Source organism: Cupressus sempervirens, chromosome 3 (assembly GCF_028749045.1).
Source record: "Cupressus sempervirens isolate cs-2001-9-10 chromosome 3, ASM2874904v1, whole genome shotgun sequence".
NCBI classification, from domain to species: Eukaryota; Viridiplantae; Streptophyta; class Pinopsida; order Cupressales; family Cupressaceae; genus Cupressus; species Cupressus sempervirens.
The window spans coordinates 586,101,544-586,119,704 of NC_143120.1; the positions used below are offsets into that span (position 1 = coordinate 586,101,544).

The 18,161-nt window shown below is 40.9% G+C and overlaps 8 pseudogenes; all 8 read left to right on the forward strand.

The window, feature by feature from the left end:
* Positions 1 to 4,542: 4,542 nt before the first annotated feature.
* On the forward strand, positions 4,543 to 4,661 carry LOC149568023 (5S ribosomal RNA; annotated as a pseudogene).
* Positions 4,662 to 5,232: 571 nt separating this feature from the next.
* Positions 5,233 to 5,349, forward strand: LOC149568024 (5S ribosomal RNA; annotated as a pseudogene).
* Positions 5,350 to 7,255: 1,906 nt separating this feature from the next.
* LOC149568025 (5S ribosomal RNA) lies at positions 7,256 to 7,374 on the forward strand (annotated as a pseudogene).
* Positions 7,375 to 11,150: 3,776 nt separating this feature from the next.
* Positions 11,151 to 11,269, forward strand: LOC149568026 (5S ribosomal RNA; annotated as a pseudogene).
* A 1,878-nt stretch (positions 11,270 to 13,147) lies between these two features.
* Positions 13,148 to 13,266, forward strand: LOC149568027 (5S ribosomal RNA; annotated as a pseudogene).
* Positions 13,267 to 14,532: 1,266 nt separating this feature from the next.
* LOC149568028 (5S ribosomal RNA) lies at positions 14,533 to 14,651 on the forward strand (annotated as a pseudogene).
* A 545-nt stretch (positions 14,652 to 15,196) lies between these two features.
* On the forward strand, positions 15,197 to 15,315 carry LOC149568029 (5S ribosomal RNA; annotated as a pseudogene).
* Positions 15,316 to 16,947: 1,632 nt separating this feature from the next.
* Positions 16,948 to 17,065, forward strand: LOC149568030 (5S ribosomal RNA; annotated as a pseudogene).
* The last annotated feature ends 1,096 nt before the right edge of the window (positions 17,066 to 18,161 follow it).

Genomic DNA, 18,161 nt, shown 5'->3' on the forward strand with positions numbered 1-18,161 from the left:
TGGGCCTTACTTCCAATACAATGGATAACACACCTTTGCAACATTATGGTAATGTTGTTACCCACTCTCATGCCAAATTGGTGCTCAAAGGCCCTACACCTTCTACTCCTGATCCTAAACAACATAAAGACAAAGCCCTTGTTGGTCCATCTGGAAAAGGTGAAAAACTCACAATGAATTCAATAGCAACCAGCTATAGTGTTCTCAATCAATTGAAACAAACTAATGCTCAAATCTCTATCTTTGAGCTACTTAAAATATCACCTGCTCACAGGTAGATTTTGGACAAAGCCCTCACTAAGGAAAATTTTCCTCATGATCTTGATCTTGAGAAATTTCAATCCATGGTAGGTCACTTGACCTCACCTTATCTTATGACTTTCTCTAAGGAGGATGATAACTCACTGATTCACCCACACAATCAACCTCTACACATCGAGGTTATGATACATTAGACACATGTTCATCGGGTACTCATCGATAATGGCACTGGCTTAAATATTGTCTCTACTACTTTTCTTAGACAATTAAATTATTCTAAAGACTCTATTGATCCTTGATGCAAGATCACCATAAAAGCATATGATGAAATTGAGTGAAAGTCTTTAGGTCTTGTGGTCTTACCCATTCACGTCAGTCCTGTAGAAAGGGATGTCACTTGTCAGGTGCTCAACATTCCATTGGCTTATAACATTCTGTTAGGATAACCATGGATACATGAGATGCACACTGTGCCATCTACATTTCACCAATGCATCAAATTCCCATTTCATGGCTTTGAAGTCACTATTTCTGCCAATACTAGTTACACCTGCAATATGCTCAAAGCTACTAAGAATTTTGTCCCCACTAATAGGGAATCCACTAATTATCATGACAATAAGCTGAAACAAATCAAGCAGTCATTCAAATTGAAGGAAACTAGCATGGGAGAGTATCATATTGAACCAATGCTGTCATTAACATCTCTTCCAGAGTCTCCTTGTCATTATGGAACACCTCAAACCAAGTATAATGGCACTTTTTTCAAGGCTACAGTTCCCTTAGAAGATGAAAGCAAAAATAGATCTATTGCTACGTGGCTTTACAAAGAAGAGACTCTAGTAGACTTAATAGAGAAAGCTCAAGAAATCACTCTTGAAAAATATGGGCTTGGTCTTAGACTTATGAAGCATTTTGGCTACAAGGGAACTAGCCCTATTGGGTGCAAATAACAATGGCCTATTGATCCTATCAAGGCAATAACTTGACGCAACAGTGATACAACTAGTCTAGGATTTAAGAAGGTTCCTTTCCATTTGGGACCTAATAAATTCATACTAGAACCTAAGAGTTCAGCTGGAAACAAGTCACAAGCCGAGTCCAATACTCAAGAGGAACAATCTGACAATGAGGATCCCTATCCTTATCCTATTCCTCATGATCTTGCTAAATTCTCATGACTTTGTGCCACATGTCAGCACTATGGATGGTACTAGTGATTCTTCTGAGGACAATACTGATTCACACTGTGCCTATTTAGAACAAGGCGAGTCTAGTCAAGTGTTACATATTGAGTACCTATGTAAAAATCCAAAAGATGAAGGAGAGTATGTCCCTATCATTATTGGGGAGTTCTACAGTCTCTCGCCATGTAGCACTGATTCTAAGGAATATGAGTTTGACTCTCTTTCAGAAGCAACTACTGATAAAGACATTGACCAAGTTCATGTCTATGAAAACCAAATCAAAGTGGGTGAAATGTCTAGGGTTAGGTTGGATGGGTCTGATCCAACTAGTGTCCTAGAGTCATCAATTGCTAACGTTAGTACTCAGAGGCATTCAAACGCACCTGTGGACAAAGTTGTCATAGGTCTTGAATTACTGGTCCAAGTACTTAATGACTATACCATGAATGCAATTGAACTTGTCACTACTCTTTGCATCTAGCAAAGTCCCTATATTCGAGAGTGACTATGCTCTTGCCTACTACCCAAACATTTTCGAACCTATAATGTCTTCCACCAATGAAAAGAGCATCAACATGACTGAAGCTAACATCAAATATTCGAGAGTGACTATGCTCTTGCCTACAGATGAGATATTTGATATTGATAGAGCCAACAGAGCCAATCAACAGTGCTGATAGAGTCAACATAGCCGATCAACTTGGGCATAGAAGAAAATCCTCATATGATACATCTAGCACAGTCATTGTCATCTAAAGAAAAGGAAGAGTTCATTGTCTTTTTCTGAAAGAAGAAGATAAATTTTGCTTGGACATATTCTAACATGCCAGGACTGGATCCTGATCTTATCATGCATCACTTGTCCATTACACCAAGCATCAAACTAGTTAAACAAAAACTTCAAAAAATGCATCCTCATGTTTCATTGCTTGTCAAAATAGAAATGGAGAAAATTTTGAAAGCTAGTTTCATTCATGCAATTGATTATGCTGAATGGATATCTAATATTGTTCTAGTCTCCAAGCACAATAAATCTATCAACGTTTGTACTGACTTTCATGATCTCAACTTGGCATGTCTTAAGGATGATTTTCCACTTTCCAACATTGATATGATAGTGGACATGACGACGAGCTACAAGATGTACTCACTAATGGATGGGTTTTCTGGTTACAATTAGATAAAAATTACGCCAGAAGACCAGGAGAAAATTTCTTTCACATGTGCATGGGGAACCTTTTGCTAGAACGTAATGCCATTCGGTTTGAAAAATGCTAGTGCAACTTATCAGAGAGCAGTAACTACAATTTTCCATGACATGATGCATAAGACCATGGAGGACTACATGGATGATACCTTGGTCAAAAGTGCTAAATGGAATACTCATTTGCAAGATTTGGGACCCATCCTAGATCGTATGGAGAAGTTCAGTCTTAGGCTCAATCCTAAGAAATGTGCATTTGGTGTCACATCAGGGAAACTACTAGGATACATTGTGTCTGCAAAAGGAATCAAGGTGGATTTGGAAAAGGTTCAAGAAATTATGGATATGCCTCCACCCCATAACATCATCCAGATGAGAGGTCTACAAGGAAGGCTCCAATCTATCCACAAGTTCATCTCATAGTTGGCAAATAGATGACAACCTTTTACAAATACTTTACACAAGGGTGTCAAATACAATTGGAGTAAGGATTGTGAACAATTCTTGTGATGAGGAAAATAAGAGCTTACAACATTGGAAAATTGATCCAAGAACTTTCGAGGGCCATAACGTTTGACCCGCATCTCCGTTCTTCTTCAAACTATCCACGTGGCTTCATTGGGAGGAGTTGTTTGGAGAGAAACCCATGCATTTCTAAGTATTGGTGCCTTTTGAGTGTTGGATAAGGTGCATTCTTAGTGTCAGAGTGTTTTTTACTCTCTTATGCATTCTGGGTGCTCGATAAGGTGCACTTCAAGTGCTCCATAAGGCTCGTCGTAGACAAGGTTGCATTATCATGCATGGGCTAACACGAGGGCATGAGAGTTTAATGTCAGATGTAATCATACTAGTGTTAGTGCACTGGATCCCACCAAAATCCACAGTTAAGCACACTTGGGCCGGAGTAGTACTAGGATGGGTGACCTCCCAGGAAGTCTGTCATTGTTATATTTGCACTGCTCCCATGCTCCTAAAAGCCCATTTTCAATCGCCCATCTCCCTCTCCTCACGTACCCTGACTCATGTTCATTGTGAGTGCTCGATAAGTTAGTGCTAGATAAGGCACATTCTAGGCACTAAAGGTGTTGTAAAATTAATGTTCCTCAAAAAAGTAATCTCCATAAGGATGAAAAAATTGATGGGACAACTAATTCTTGTGATGAGGAAAATAAGAGCTTATAGGATTGGGAAATTGATCCAAGAACTTTTGAGGGCCATAGCGTTTGACCCGCATCTCCGTTCTTCTTCAAACTGTCCAAGTGACTTCATTGGGAGGAGTTGTTTGGAGAGAAACCTGTGCCTTTCTTCCTATTGGCACCTTTTGAGTACTAGATAAGGTGCATTCTTTGTGTCAGAGTGTTTTTTACTCTCTCGTACATTCTGGGGGCTTGATAAGGTGCGCTCTGAGTGCTCAATAAGGTGCATCCTAAACAAGTTACATTATGATGCATGGGCTAACACGAGGATGTGAGAGTTTGATCTTGGGTGCGATCATACCAGCATTAGTGCACTGGATCCCATAAGAACTCCGCAGTTAAGAGTGGTTGGGCCGGAGTAGTACAGGGATGGTTGAACTCCTGGGAAGACCCGGTGTATTTATTTTTCTTCTTCTGATTTTTGTAGTTATTTATGTTTTTATCTGTAGCTTAACAGTGGTGTGCAGGACGTTTTGAAAAATCTATAGTTAAATTAAAAAATTTATAAATTTTTTTTTTAAAAAAAAAAAACCGAGTGCCGGATAAGGTGAGTTCTCAGTGTCGAAGTGATTTTTACTCTCCTGTGCATTCTGGGTGCTCGATAAGGTGCGCTCTGAGTGCTCCATAAGGCGCGTCCTATACAAGGTTGCATTATGATGCATGGGCTAACACGAGGGTGTGAGAGTTTGATGTCGGGTGCGATCATACCAGCGTTAGTGCACCGGATCCCATCAGAACTCCACAGTTAAGCGCGCTTGGGCCGGAGTAGTACAGGGATGGTTGAACTCCTGGGAAGACCCGGTGTTGCACGCTTCTTTTAATTTTTTTAGCATCTGGTTGCCTCATTATTATACTTGTGCTACTCCTATACTCCTCAAACCCCATTTTCAATCGTCCATTCCCCTCTCCTCGCGTACCATGACTCATGTTCATTATGAGTGCTCGATAAGTTAGTGCTAGATAAGGTGCATTCTAGGCACTAAAGATGCTATAAAACTTATGTTCCTCAATAAAGTAATCTCCATAAGGATGAAGTGGTCAATGGCACAACTGATTCTTTTGATGAGGAAAATAAGAGCTTATAAGATTAGGAAATTGATCTAAGAACTTTCGAGGGCTATAACATTTGACCCGTATCTCCGTTCTTCAATCTATCCACATGGCTTCATTGGGAGGAGTTTTTTGGAGAGAAACCCGTGCTTGTCTTCATATTGGCTCCTTTCAAGTGCCAGATAAGGTGTGTTCTCATTTTTAGAGTGTTTTTTACTCTCTCGTGCATTTTGAGTGCTCAATAAGGTGTACTCTGAGTGCTTGACAAGGCACATCCTAGACAAGGTTGCATTATGATGCATCAGCTAAAATGAGGGTGTGAGAGTTTTATGACAGGTGTAATCATACTAGCATCAGTGCACGAGATCCCATCAGAACTTTGCAGTTAAGTGCTTGGGCCGGAGTAGTACTGGGATGGGTGACCACCTTGGAAGTCCTGGTGTTGCACCCTTCTTTTATTTTTTTGAGCTTCAAGTTGTGTCATTTTTATATTTGCGATGCTCCTGTGCTCCTTAAAGCCCATTTTCAATCGCCCAGCCCCCTCTCCTAGCATACCCCGACTCACGTTCATTGTGAGTGCTTGATAAGTTAGTGCTAGATAAGACACATTCTAGGCACTAAAGGTGCTATAAAACTTCTATTCCTAAACAAAGTAATCTCCATAAGGATGAAACAATCGATGGGACAACTAATTCTTGTGATGAGGAAAATAAGAGCTTACAAGATTGGGAAATTGATCCAAGAACTTCTGAGGGCCATAACGTTTGACCCGCATCTCCGTTTTATTTCAAACTATCCACCTGGCTTCATTGGGAGGAGTTGTTTGGAGAGAAACCTGTGCCTTTGTTCCTATTGGTGCCTTTTCAGTACCAAATAAGGTGCATTCTCAGTGTCAGAGTGTTTTTCACTCTCCCGTGCATTCTGGGTGCTTGATAAGGTGCACTCTAAGTGCCTGATAAGGCGTGTCCTAGACAAGGTTGCATTATGATACATGGGCTAACATGAGGTTTTGAGAGTTTGATGATGGGTGTGATCATACCAGCGTTAGTGCACTGGATCCCATGAGAACTCCGCAGTTAAGCGCATTTGGCCAGAGTGTATTGGGATGGGTGTCCTCCTAGGAAGTCCCAATGTTGCACCCTTCTTTTACTTTTTTGAGCATCTGGTTGTGTCATTATTATATTTGTGTTACTCCCATGGTCCTCAAAGCCCATTTTTGATTGCCTATCCCCCTTTCCTCGCGTACCCTGACTCATGTTCATTCTAAATGCTCGATTAGTTAGTGCTACATAAGGTGCATTCTAGGCACTCAAGGTGCTGTAAAACTTATGTTCCTCAACAAAGTAATCTCCATAAGGATAAAATGGTTGATGGGACAACTGATTCTTGTGATGAGGAAAATAAGAGCTTACAAGATTGGGAAATTGCTCCAAGAACTTTTGAGGGCCATAATGTTTGACCCGCATCTCTGTTCTTCTTCAAACTATCCATGTTGTTTCATTGGGAGGAGTTATTTGGAGAGAAACCCATGCCTTTCTTCCTATTGGTGCCTTCTGAATTCTGGATAACGTGTGTTCTCAGTGTTAGAGTGTTTTTTACTCTACCATGCATTTTGGGTGCTCGATAAGGTGCACTCTAAGTGCTCAATAAGGTGCGTCCAAGAAAAGGTTGCATTGTGATGCATGCGCTAATACTAAGGTGTGAGAGTTTGATGTCGTGTGTGATCATACTAGCATTAGTGCATCTAATCCCATCAAAACTCTACAATTAAGTGTGCTTGGGTTGGAGTAGTACTAGGATTGGTGACCTCTTGGGAAGTCCCAGTGTTGCACTGCTCCAGTGCTCCTCAAAGCCCATTTTCAATTGCTCATCCTGCTCTCCTCGCATACCACGTGTCACGTTCATTCTGAGTGCTCGATAAGTTAGTGCTAGATATGATGCATTCTAGGCACTAAAGGTGCCATAAAAATTGTGTTCCTCAAAAAAGTAATCTCCATAAGGATGAAACGGTCGATGGGATAATTGATTCTTGTGATGAGGAAAATAAGAGATTACAAGATTGGGAAATTGATCCAAGAACTTTTGAGAGCCATAACATTTGACTCGTATCTCTGTTCTTCTTCAAACTTTCCACGTGGCTTCAATGGGAGGATTTGTTTGGAGAGAAACCCATGCCCTTCTTCCTATTGGCAAATTTTGAGTGTTTGATAATGTGTGTTCTCTGTCATAGTGTGTTTTACTCTCCCGTGCATTCTGGGTGCTCAATAAGGTGCGCTCTGAGTACTCGATAAGGTGCGTCCTAGAAAAGGTTGCATTATGATGCATGGGATAACATGAGGGTGTGAGAGTTTGATGATTGGTGCGATTATACAAGTGTTAGTGCACCGGATCCCATGAGAACTCTACAGTTAAGCGCACTTGGGCCAGAGTATTATTGGGATGGGTGACCTCTTGGGAAGTCCCAGTGTTGCACCCTTCTTTTACTTTTTTGAGCATCCAGTTGTGTCATTGTTATATTTGCATTGCTTCAGTGCTCCTCAAAGCCCATTTTGTATTGCCCATCCCCCTCTCCTCGCGTACCCTGACTCACCTTTATTCTGAATGCTCGATAAGTTAGTGCTAGATAAGGTGCATTCTAGGCACTAGAGGTGCTATAAAACTTATTTTACTAAACAAAGTAATCTCCATAAGAATGAAACGGTTGATGGGAATACTAATTTTTGTGATGAAGAAAATAAGAGCTTAGAAGATTGGGAAATTGATCCAAGAACTTTCGAGGGCCATAACGTTTGAACCGCATCTCTGTTCTTCTTCAAACTATCCACGTGGCTTCATTGGAATGAGTTGTTTGGAGAGAAACCCATGCCTCTCTTCCTATTGGTGCCTTCTGATTTGTGGATAAAGTGCATTTTCAGTGTCTGAGTGTTTGTTACTCTCCCGTGCATTCTGGGTGCTCAATAAGGTGCGCTCCGAGTGCTTGATAGGGTTCATCCTAGACAAGGTTGCATTATGATGCTGAGATAACACAAGAGTGTGAGAGTTTGATGATTGGTGCGATTATAACAGTGTTAGTGCACCGGATCCCACCAGAATCCATAGGTATGGGATGGGTGACCTCTCAGGAAGTCCCAGTGTTGTACCCTTCTTTTACTTTTTTGAGCATCCAGTTGTGTCATTATTATATTTTCATTCCTCTCATGCTCCTTAAAGCCCATTTTGTACGACGCATCCCCCTCTCCTTGCATTGCCCAAATCACCTTTATTCTGAATGCTCGATAAGTTATTGCTAGATAAGGCACATTCTAGGCATTAAAGGTGCTGTAAAACTTATTTTACTCAAAAAAGTAATCTCCATAAGGATGAAACGGTTGATGGGAATACTGATTTTTGTGATGAGGAAAATAAGAGCTTAAAAGATTGGGAAATTGATCCAAGAACTTCTGAGGGCCATAACATTTTACCCTTATCTCCATTCTTCTTCAAAGTATCCATGTGGCTTCATTGGGAGGAGTTGTTTGGAGAGAAACCCATTCCTTTCTTCCTATCTGTGCCTTTCGAGTGCCAGATAAGGTGCATTCTCAGTGTTGGAGTGTTTTTACTCTCCTGTGCATTCTGGTTGCTTAATAAGGTGCGCTTCGAGTGCTCTATAAGGTGAATCCTAGACAAGGGATCCATTATGATGCATGGGATAACACGAGGGTGTGAGAGTTTGATGTTGGGTGTGATCATACCAGTGTTAGTATACTGGATCCCATAAAAAATTTGCAGTTAACTGTGCTTGGGCTGGAGTAGTACTAGGATGGGTGACCTCCCATGAAGTCCCAATTTTGCACACTTCCTTTACTTTTTTGAGCATCTGGTTGTGTCCATTGTTATATTTGTGCTACTCCCATGCTCCTCAAAGCCCATTTTTAATCGCCCATCCCCCTCTCCTCGCATACCCTGAATCACGTTCATTCTGAGTGTTTGATAAGTTAGTGCTAGATAAGGTGCATTCTAGGCACTAAAGGTACTGTAAAATTTATGTTCGTCAACAAAGTATTCTCCATAAGGATGAAATGGTCGATGGGACAACTGATTCTTGTGATGAGAAAAATAAGAGCTTGCAAGATTGGTAAATTATTCTGAGAACTTCTGAGGGCCATAACGTTTGACCTGCATCTTCGTTCTTCTTCAAACTATCCACATGGCTTCATTGGGAGGAGTTGTTTGGAGAGATACCTGTGCCTTTCTTCCTATTGGCACCTTTCGAGTGTCAGATAAGGTGCGTTCTTTGTGTCTGAGTGTTTTTTACTCTCCCGTGCATTCTAGGTGCTCCATTAGGTGCACTCCAAGTGCTGGATAAGGCGTGTCCTAGACAAGGTTGCATTATGATGCATGGGCTAACACGAGGGTGTGAGAGTTTGATGTTAGGTGCGATCATAACAGCGTTAGTGCACTAGATCCCATCAGAACTCCGTAGTTAAATGCGCTTTGGCTGGAGTAATGCTGGGATGGGTCACCTCTCGGGAAGTCCCAGTGTTGCACCCTTCTTTTACTTTTTTGAGCATCCATTTGTGTCATTGTTATATTTGCACTGCTCCCATGCTTCTTAAAGCCCATTTTCAATCGGCCATCCCCCCAGTCCTCGCTTACACCAACTCACATGCATTCTGAGTGCTCAATAAGTTAGTGCTAGATAAGGTTCATTCTAGGTAGTAAAGGTGCTGTAAAACTTATGTTCCTCAACAAAGTAATCTCCATAAGGATAAAACGATCGATGGGACAACTGATTCTTGTGATGAGGAAAATAAAAGCTTAGGATATTACAAAATTGATCTAAGAACTTCTGAGGTGCATTCTCAGTGTGAGAGTGGTTTTTTACTCTCCCGTGCATTCTAAGTGCTTGATAAGGCCTGTCCTAAGCAAGGTTTCATTATGATGCATGGGTTAAAATGAGGGTGTGCGAGCTTTATGTCAGGTGCGATGATATAATTTTTAGTGCATCAGATCCCATCAGAACTCCGCAATTAAGCACACTTGGGCTAGAGTAGTACTGGGATGGGTGACATCCCGAGAAGTCCTAGTGTTGCACTCTTCTTTTAATTTTTTTGAGCATCTAGTTGTGTCATTGTTATATATGCGTTGCTCCCTTGCTCCTCAAAGCCCATTTTCAATCACCCATCCCACTCTTCTCGCCTACCTCAACTCACGTTCATTATAAGTGCTCAATAAGTTAGTGCTAGATAAGGTGCATTCTAGGCACTAAAGGTGCTGTAAAAGTTATTTTCCTCAACAAAGAATCTCCCTAAGGATGAAATGGTCCATTGGACAACTGATTGTTATGATGAGGAAAATAAGAGCTTACAAGATTGGGAAATTGATCCAAGAACTTTTGAGGGCCATAATGTTTGACCTGCATCTCTGTTCTTCTTCAAACTATCCATGTGGCTTCATTGGGAGGAGTTATTTGCAGAGAAACCTATTCCTTTCTTCCCATTTCCACCTTTCAAGTACCAGATAAGGTGCATTCTCAGTGTCAAAGTGTTTTTTACTCTCCCAAGCATTTTGGGTGCTCGATAAGGTGTGCTCTGAGTGCTCGATAAGGTGCGTTCTAGACAGGGATGCATTATGATGCATGGGCTAACATGAGGGTGTGAGAGTTTGATCTCAGGTGTAATCATACCAGCGTTAGTGCACCAGATCCCATTAGAACTGCACAGTTAAGCACACTTGGGTCGGAGTAGTACTAGGATGGGTGACCTCTCGAGAAGTCCTAGTCTTGCACCCTTCTTTTACTTTTTTAAGCATCCGGTTGTGTCATTGTTATATTTTTGCTGCTCCTGTGCTCCTCAAAGCCCATTTTCAATTACTCATCCCCCTCTCCATGTGTACCCCGACTCATGTTCATTCTGAGTGTTTGATAAGTTAGTGCTAGACAAGGCACATTCTAGGCACTAAAGGTGTTGTAAAACTTATGTTCCTCAACAAATTAATCTCTATAAGGATGAAATGGTCAATGGGACAATTGATTCTTGTGATGAGAAAAATAAGAGCTTAAGAGATTGGGAAATTGATCCAAGAACTTCTGAGGGTCGTAACATTTGACCCACATCTCCGTTCTTCTTCAAACTATCCACGTGGCTTCTTTTTTACTCTCTTGTGCATTCTATGTACTGAATAAGGTGTGCTCCCAGTGCTCGATAAGGCGCATCCTAGACAAGGTTGCATTATGTTGCATGGGCTAACACAAGGGTGTGAGAGATTGATGCCAAGTGCGATCATACCAGCATTAGTACACCAGATTCTATCAAAACTCTGTAGTTAAGCGTGCTTGGGCTGGAGTAGTCCCAGGATGGGTGACCTTGCGGGAAGTCCTAGTGTTGCACCCTTATTTTACCCTTTTGAGCATCCAGTTGTGTCATTGTTATATTTTCACTACTCCCGTGCTCCTCAAAGCCTATTTTCAATCTCCCATCCCCTTGTCCTCGCGTACCCTAACTCACGTTCATTCTGAGTGCTCGATAAGTTAGTGCTAGATGAGGCACATTCAAGGCACTAAAGGTGCTATAAAACTTATGTTCCTCAACAAAGGAATCTCCATAAGGATGAAACAGTCGATGGGACAATTGATTCTTGTGATGGGAAAATAAAAGCTTACAAGATTGGGAAATTGATCCAAGAACTCTGAGGGCCATAACCTTTGACCTACATCTTCATTCTTGTTCAAACTATCCATGTGGCTTCATTGCGAGGAGTTTTTTGGAGAGAATCACATGCCTTTCTTCCTATTGGCACCTTTTGAGTGCTAGATAAGGTGCGCTCTTAGTGTGAGAGTGCTTTTTACACTCTCGTGCATTCTGGGTGGTTGATAAGGTGTGCTCTGAGTGCTCAATAAGGGGTGTCCTAGACAAGGTTGCATTATGATGCATGTGCTAACATGAGGGTGTGAGAGTTTGATGTTGGGTGCGATCATACTAGAGTTAGTACACCATATCCCATTAGAACTCTGTAGTTAAGTGCGCTTGTGCCGAAGTAGTACTGGGATCGATGACCTCCTGAGAAGTCCTAGTGTTGCATCTTTATTTTAAATTTTTGAGCATTTGGTTGTGTAATTGTTATATTTGTGCTACTCCTATGCTCCTCAAATCCCATTTTCAATCGCCCATCCGCCTCTCCTTTCGTACCTCAACTCATGTTCATCCTTAGTACTCGGTATGTTAGTGCTACATAAGTGACATTCTAGGCACTAAAGGTGATGTAAAATTTATGTTCCTCGACAAAGTAATCTCCACAAGGATGAAATAGATGATGGGACAACTGATTCTTGTGATGAGGAAAATAAAAGCTTAGAAGATTGGGAAAATGATCGAAGAACTTCTAAGGGCCACATCCTTTGACGCGCATCTCCGTTCTTCTCCAAACTATCCACGTGGGTTCATTGGGAGGAGTTGTTTGGAAAGAAACCTATGACTTTCTTCCTATTGGCACATTCTAAGTGCCGGATAAGGTGCATTCTTAGTGTCAGAGTGTTTTTTACTCTCTTGTGTATTTTGAGTGCTCGATAAGGTGCACTCTAGGTGCTTGATAAGTCATGTCGTAGACAAGGTTGCATTATCATGCATGGGCTAACATGCAGGTGTGAGAGTTTGATGTTTGGTGATCATACCAGCATTAGTGTGCCGGATGCCATCAAAACTCTGCAGTTAAGCGCACTTGGGCCAATGTTGTACTAGGATGGGAGACCTCCCAGGAAGTCCTAGTGTTGCACCTTTCTTTTACTTTTTTGAGCATTCAATTGTGTCATTGTTATTTTTGCGCCGCTCTCGTTCTCCTCATAGCCCATTTTCAATCGCCCATCCCCCTCTCCTCCTATACCCTGACTCATGTTTATTCTGGGTGCTCAATAAGTTAGTGCTAGATAACGGTACAATTGATTCTTCTGACAAGGAAAATAAAAGCTTATAAGATTGGGAAATTGATCCCAAAACTTCCGAGGAGCATAACCTTTGACCCGCATCTCCATTCTTCTTCAAACTATCCACGTGGATTCATTAGGAGGAGTTGTTTGGAGAGAAACCTATGCCTTTCTTCCTATTGGCACCTTTTGAGTGCCAGATAAGGTGCTTTCTCAGTTTTGGAGTGCTTTTTACTCTTTTGTGCATTCTAGGTACTTGATAAGGTGCACTCTGAGTGCTCGATAAGGAGCATCCTAGACAAGGTTGCATTATGATTCATAGGCTAACATGAGGGTATGAGAGTTTAATGTTGGGTGCCATCACACCAGCGTTAGTGCACAAGATCCCATCAGAACTCTGCACTTAATCATGCTTGGGCCAGAGTAGTACTGGGATGGGTTACCTCCTAGGAAGTCTCGGTGTTGCACCCTTCTTTTACTTTTTTTAGCATCCAGTTGTGTCATTCTTATATTTACGCTGCTCCTGTGCTCCTCAAAGCCAATTCTCAATCACCCATCCCCCTCTCCTAGCATACCTCGACTTACTTTCATTCTGAGTGCTCGATAAGTTAGTGATATATAAGGAAAATTGTAGGCACTAAAGGTGATATAAAATTTATGTTCCTCAACAAAGTAATCTCCATAAGGATGAAATGGTTGATGGGAAAACTAATTCTTGTGATGAGGAAAATAATAGCTTACAAGATTGGGATATTGATCCAAGAACTTCTGAGGGCCATAACCTTTGACCTGTATCTCCGTTCTTCTTCAAACTATCTGCATGGCTTCATTGGGAGTAGTTATTTGGAGAGAAACCCATGCCTTTCTTCCTATTGGTGCCTTTTGAGTGATGGATAAGGTGCATTCTTAGTGTCAGATTTCTTTTTACTCTCCCATTGATTCTTGGTGTTCAATAAGGTGTGCTCTGAGTGCTTGATAAGGCAGGTCCTAGACAAGGTTGCACTATGATGCATGGGCTAACATGACGGTGTGAGAGCATGATGTTCAATGCAATCATACCAGCATTATTGCAGTAGATACAATTAGAACTTCACAGTTAAGCATGCTTGGGGCAGAGTAGTTCTGAGATGGGTGACCTCCCGAGATGTCTTGGAGTTGTAACCTTCTTTTACTTTCTTGAGCATCTAGTTGTGTCATTGTTATATTTGTGTTGCTCCTGTACTCCTCAAAGCCCATTTTCAATTGCCCATCCCCCTCTCCTCCCATACCCCAACTCACTTTCATTCTGAGTGCTTGTTATGTTAGTGCTAGATAAAGCACATTCTGGGCACTAAAGGTGATGTAAAATTTATGTTTCTCAACAAAGGAAGCTCCATAATGATGAAATGGTTGACGGGACAACTAATTTTTGTAATGAGGAAAATAAAAGCTTACAAGATTGGGAAATTGATCCAAGAACTTTCAAGGGCCATAACCTTTGACCCGCATCTTCGTTCTTGTTCAAAGTATCCATGTGGCTTCATTCGGAGGAGTTGTTTGGAGAGAAACCCATACCTTTCTTCCTATTGGCACCTTTTGAGTGCTAGATAAGGTGCATTTTTAGTGTTAGAGTTCTTTTAACTCTCTCGCGCATTCTGGGTGGTCGATAAGGTGCTCTCTGAGTGCTTTATAAGGCCGTTTTGGACAAGGTTTCATTATGATGCATGGGCTAACATGAGGGTGTGAGAGTTTGATGTTGGGTGTGATCATACTAGCATTGGTGCACTGGATCCCATCAGTACTCCATAGTTAAGCAGGCTTGGGCCAGACTAGTACTGGGATGGGTGACCTCCTACGAAGTCTCGATTTTGCACCCTTATTTTAATTTTTTGAGCATCTGGTTGTGTAATTGTTATATTTGTGCTACTGTTGTGCTCCTTGAATTCTGTTTTCAATTGTCCATCTACCTCTCCTTCCTTACCCTGACTCACATTCATCTATAGTGCTCGATAAGTCAGTGCTAGATAAGGCGCATTCTAGGCACTAAAGGTGATGTAAAATTTGTGTTCCTCAAAAAAGTACTCTCCACAAGGATGAAATGATCAATGGGACAACTGATTCTTGTGATGAGGAAAATAAAAGCTTAGAAGATTGGGAAATTGATCAAGGAACTTCCAAGGGCCATAACCTTTGACCCACATCTATATTCTTCTCCAAACTATCCACATGGCTTCATTGGGAGGAGATGTTTAGAGAGAAACCCATGCTGGATAAGGTGCGTTCTTTGTGTTAGAGTGCTTTTTACTCTCCTATGCATTCTTTGTGCTCGATAAGGTGCACTCTGAGTTCTCAATAAGTCATTTCCTAGACTAGGTTTCATTATAATGCATGGGCTAACACGAGGGTGTGAGAGTTTGATGTGGGGTGCGATCATACTAGTGTTAGTGCACTAGATCCCATCAGAACTTCGCAGTTAAGCACACTTGGGCTGATGTAGTGCTGGGATCAGTGACCTCCTGGGAAGTCTTTGTGTTGCACCCTTCTTTTACTTTTTTGAGCATCCGGTTGTGTCATTGTTATATTTGCACTGCTCCCATGCTCCTCAAAGCCCATTTTCAATTGCCCATCCCCCTCTCCTCCCTTACCTCAACTCACGTTCACTCTGAGTGCTCAATAAGTTAGTGCTAGATAAGGCACATTCTAAGCACTAAAGGTGATGTAAAATTTATGTTCCTCAACAAAGTAATCTACATAAGGATGAAATGGTCGATGGGACAACTGATTCTTGTGATGAGGAAAATAAAAGCTTACAAGATTGGGAAATTGATCCAAGAACTTTTGAGAGCCATAACCTTTGACTTGCATCTCCATTCTTCTTCAAACTATCCATATGGCTTCATTGGGAGGAGTTTTTTAGGGAGTGAAACCTATGCCTTTCTTCCTATTGGTGCCTTCCAAGTGTTGGATAAGGTGCATTCTTAGTGTTAGAGTGCTTTTTACTCTCTCATGCATTTTGGGTGCTCGATAAGGTACGCTCTGAGTGCTTGATAAGGCACATTCTAGAAAAGGTTGCATTATGATGCATGGGCTAACACGAGGGTGTAAGAGTTTGATGCTGGGTGAGATCATGTCAGTGTTAGTGCACCAAATTCCATCAGAACTTTGTAGTTAAGTGCGGTTGGGCCGGAGTAGTACTGGGATGGGTGACCTCCTGTGAAGTCCTAATGTTGCACCCTTTCTTTACTTTTTTGAGCATCTGGTTGTGTCATTGTTATATTTGCACTGCTCCCATGCTCCTCAAAGCCCATTTTCAATCGCCCATCCCCCTTTCCTCCCATACCTTGACTCACGTTCATTTTGAGTGCTCGATAAGTTAGTGCTAGATAAGGAACATTCTAGGCACTAAAGGTGACGTAAAATTTATGTTCCTCAACAAAGTAATCTCCATAAGAATGAAACAGTCAATTGGAAAACTGATTCTTTTGATGAGGAAAATTAAAGCTTACAAGATTGTGAAATTTATTCAAGAACTTCCGAGGGCCATAACCTTTGATTCGCATCTCTATTCTTCTTCAAACTATCCATGTGGTTTCATTGGGAGGGTTTGTTTGGAGTGAAACCCATGCCTTTCTTCCTATTGGTGCTTGGAGTGCTTTTTACTCTCTCGTGTATTTTGGGTGCTCAATAAGGTGCGCTCTAAGTGCTCGATAAGGGATGTCCTAGACAAGGTTGCATTATGATTCATGGGCTAACACGAGGGTGTGAGATTTTGATGTTGGGTTTGATCATACTAGTGTTAGTGCACCATATCCCATTAGAACTCCGTAGTTAAGTGCGCTTGGGCCGGAGTAGTACTGGGATGGGTGATCTCCTAGGAAGTGCTAATGTTGCACCCTTCTTTTACTTTTTTGAGCATCTGGTTGTGTCATTGTTATATTTTCACTATCATGAGTGGAAAATGCTTCAGTTTTTTCTATATATACTTCTTCAATGACACCATTCAGGTGGGTTTTTTACAATAGAGAGTACCTAAACTGGAAATGGGTAGAACCTCAAGTTCAAATGAGGTGGGTCCTTCAAATTAGGTGCACTCTAAGTGCTCGATAAGGTGCATCTTATTCAAGGTTGCATTATGATGCATTGGCTAACACGAGGGTGTGAGAGTTTGATGTTGGGTGTGACCATACCAGCATTAGTGCACTGGATCCCATTAGAAATCTGTAGTTAAGCATGCTTCGATCGGAGTAGTACTGGGATGGGTGACCTCTGAGAAGACTCGATGTTGCACCCTTCTTTTACTATTTTGAGCATCCAGTTGTGTCATTGTTATATTTGTACTATCATAAGTGGAAAATGCTTCAAGTTGTTCTATATATACTTCTTCAATGATACCATTCAGTTGAGTTTGTTAAAATAGAGAATACTTGAATTGGAAATAGGTAGGACCTCAAGTTCAAATGAATTGGGTCCTTCAAATTAGTTGAGTATGATACTAGTTACACCAACAAGTACCATAATATCAATACAAAAAATTCCACCTAGGGAAGATAAAGATGTTAATTCTTTGATTAAAGAGGTGGTGGACTTGTAGATGAAGATTGAAGATGAAAAAAATTGTTTTTAGTTTAACAAGGAAATTATTATTAAAATTACATTATTGAATCTACATGAAAAAATAAATAGTAGGATGTATAGAATTCATCAGGTTTGCTCATTTCCTTAAGTTGGTTAATAGTTTGTTCTCTTTTTGTGATTTATATCTTAATTCTTTTAATATCCAATGTTTTGGAGAGACAAAGGATGTCACCGAGAAATGGATCAGTGTACATGTTTTGTCACCACCCTCTGAATTACAAGGTATAACTCCCTTAATATTTTCAATGATGTGCAATGAATATGTTTTTCTCAGATCAAAAGTTTATGATAGAATAAGCTCTTAACCTGAGAGTGGTAAAGGCTAACCAAATTTCTTGTAGACACAAACAATTCAGGCAAACTAAATTTGGATAACTCACAACCCCCAATGGAATCTTTGCCATGAATTATTTTGCAACACTTCTATCTAGCTTTTAACTACAATCAATTTCTATTTATGAAATACTGATTGTTAACCCTAATAGAGCAAAACAACAAGAGGAAGAGAAGAAACATAATCATATATGGATAGTAAATGGAGTTACTTATACTGCTAATACCATGATGAAATGGAATTCAAAAGGAGATAATAGAGGCACATACAATTTTCGTTCAACTCTTTATGCAGAAACTACTTTAAACTAAGTTGGAAAACAAAAACCTTAGCATAAAATAGGGTAAGTGGAATTACAGAGCCAATTCACCATCAAGTTTACTATCCCTTTGTATTATCAAAAGAAATTACATTTATA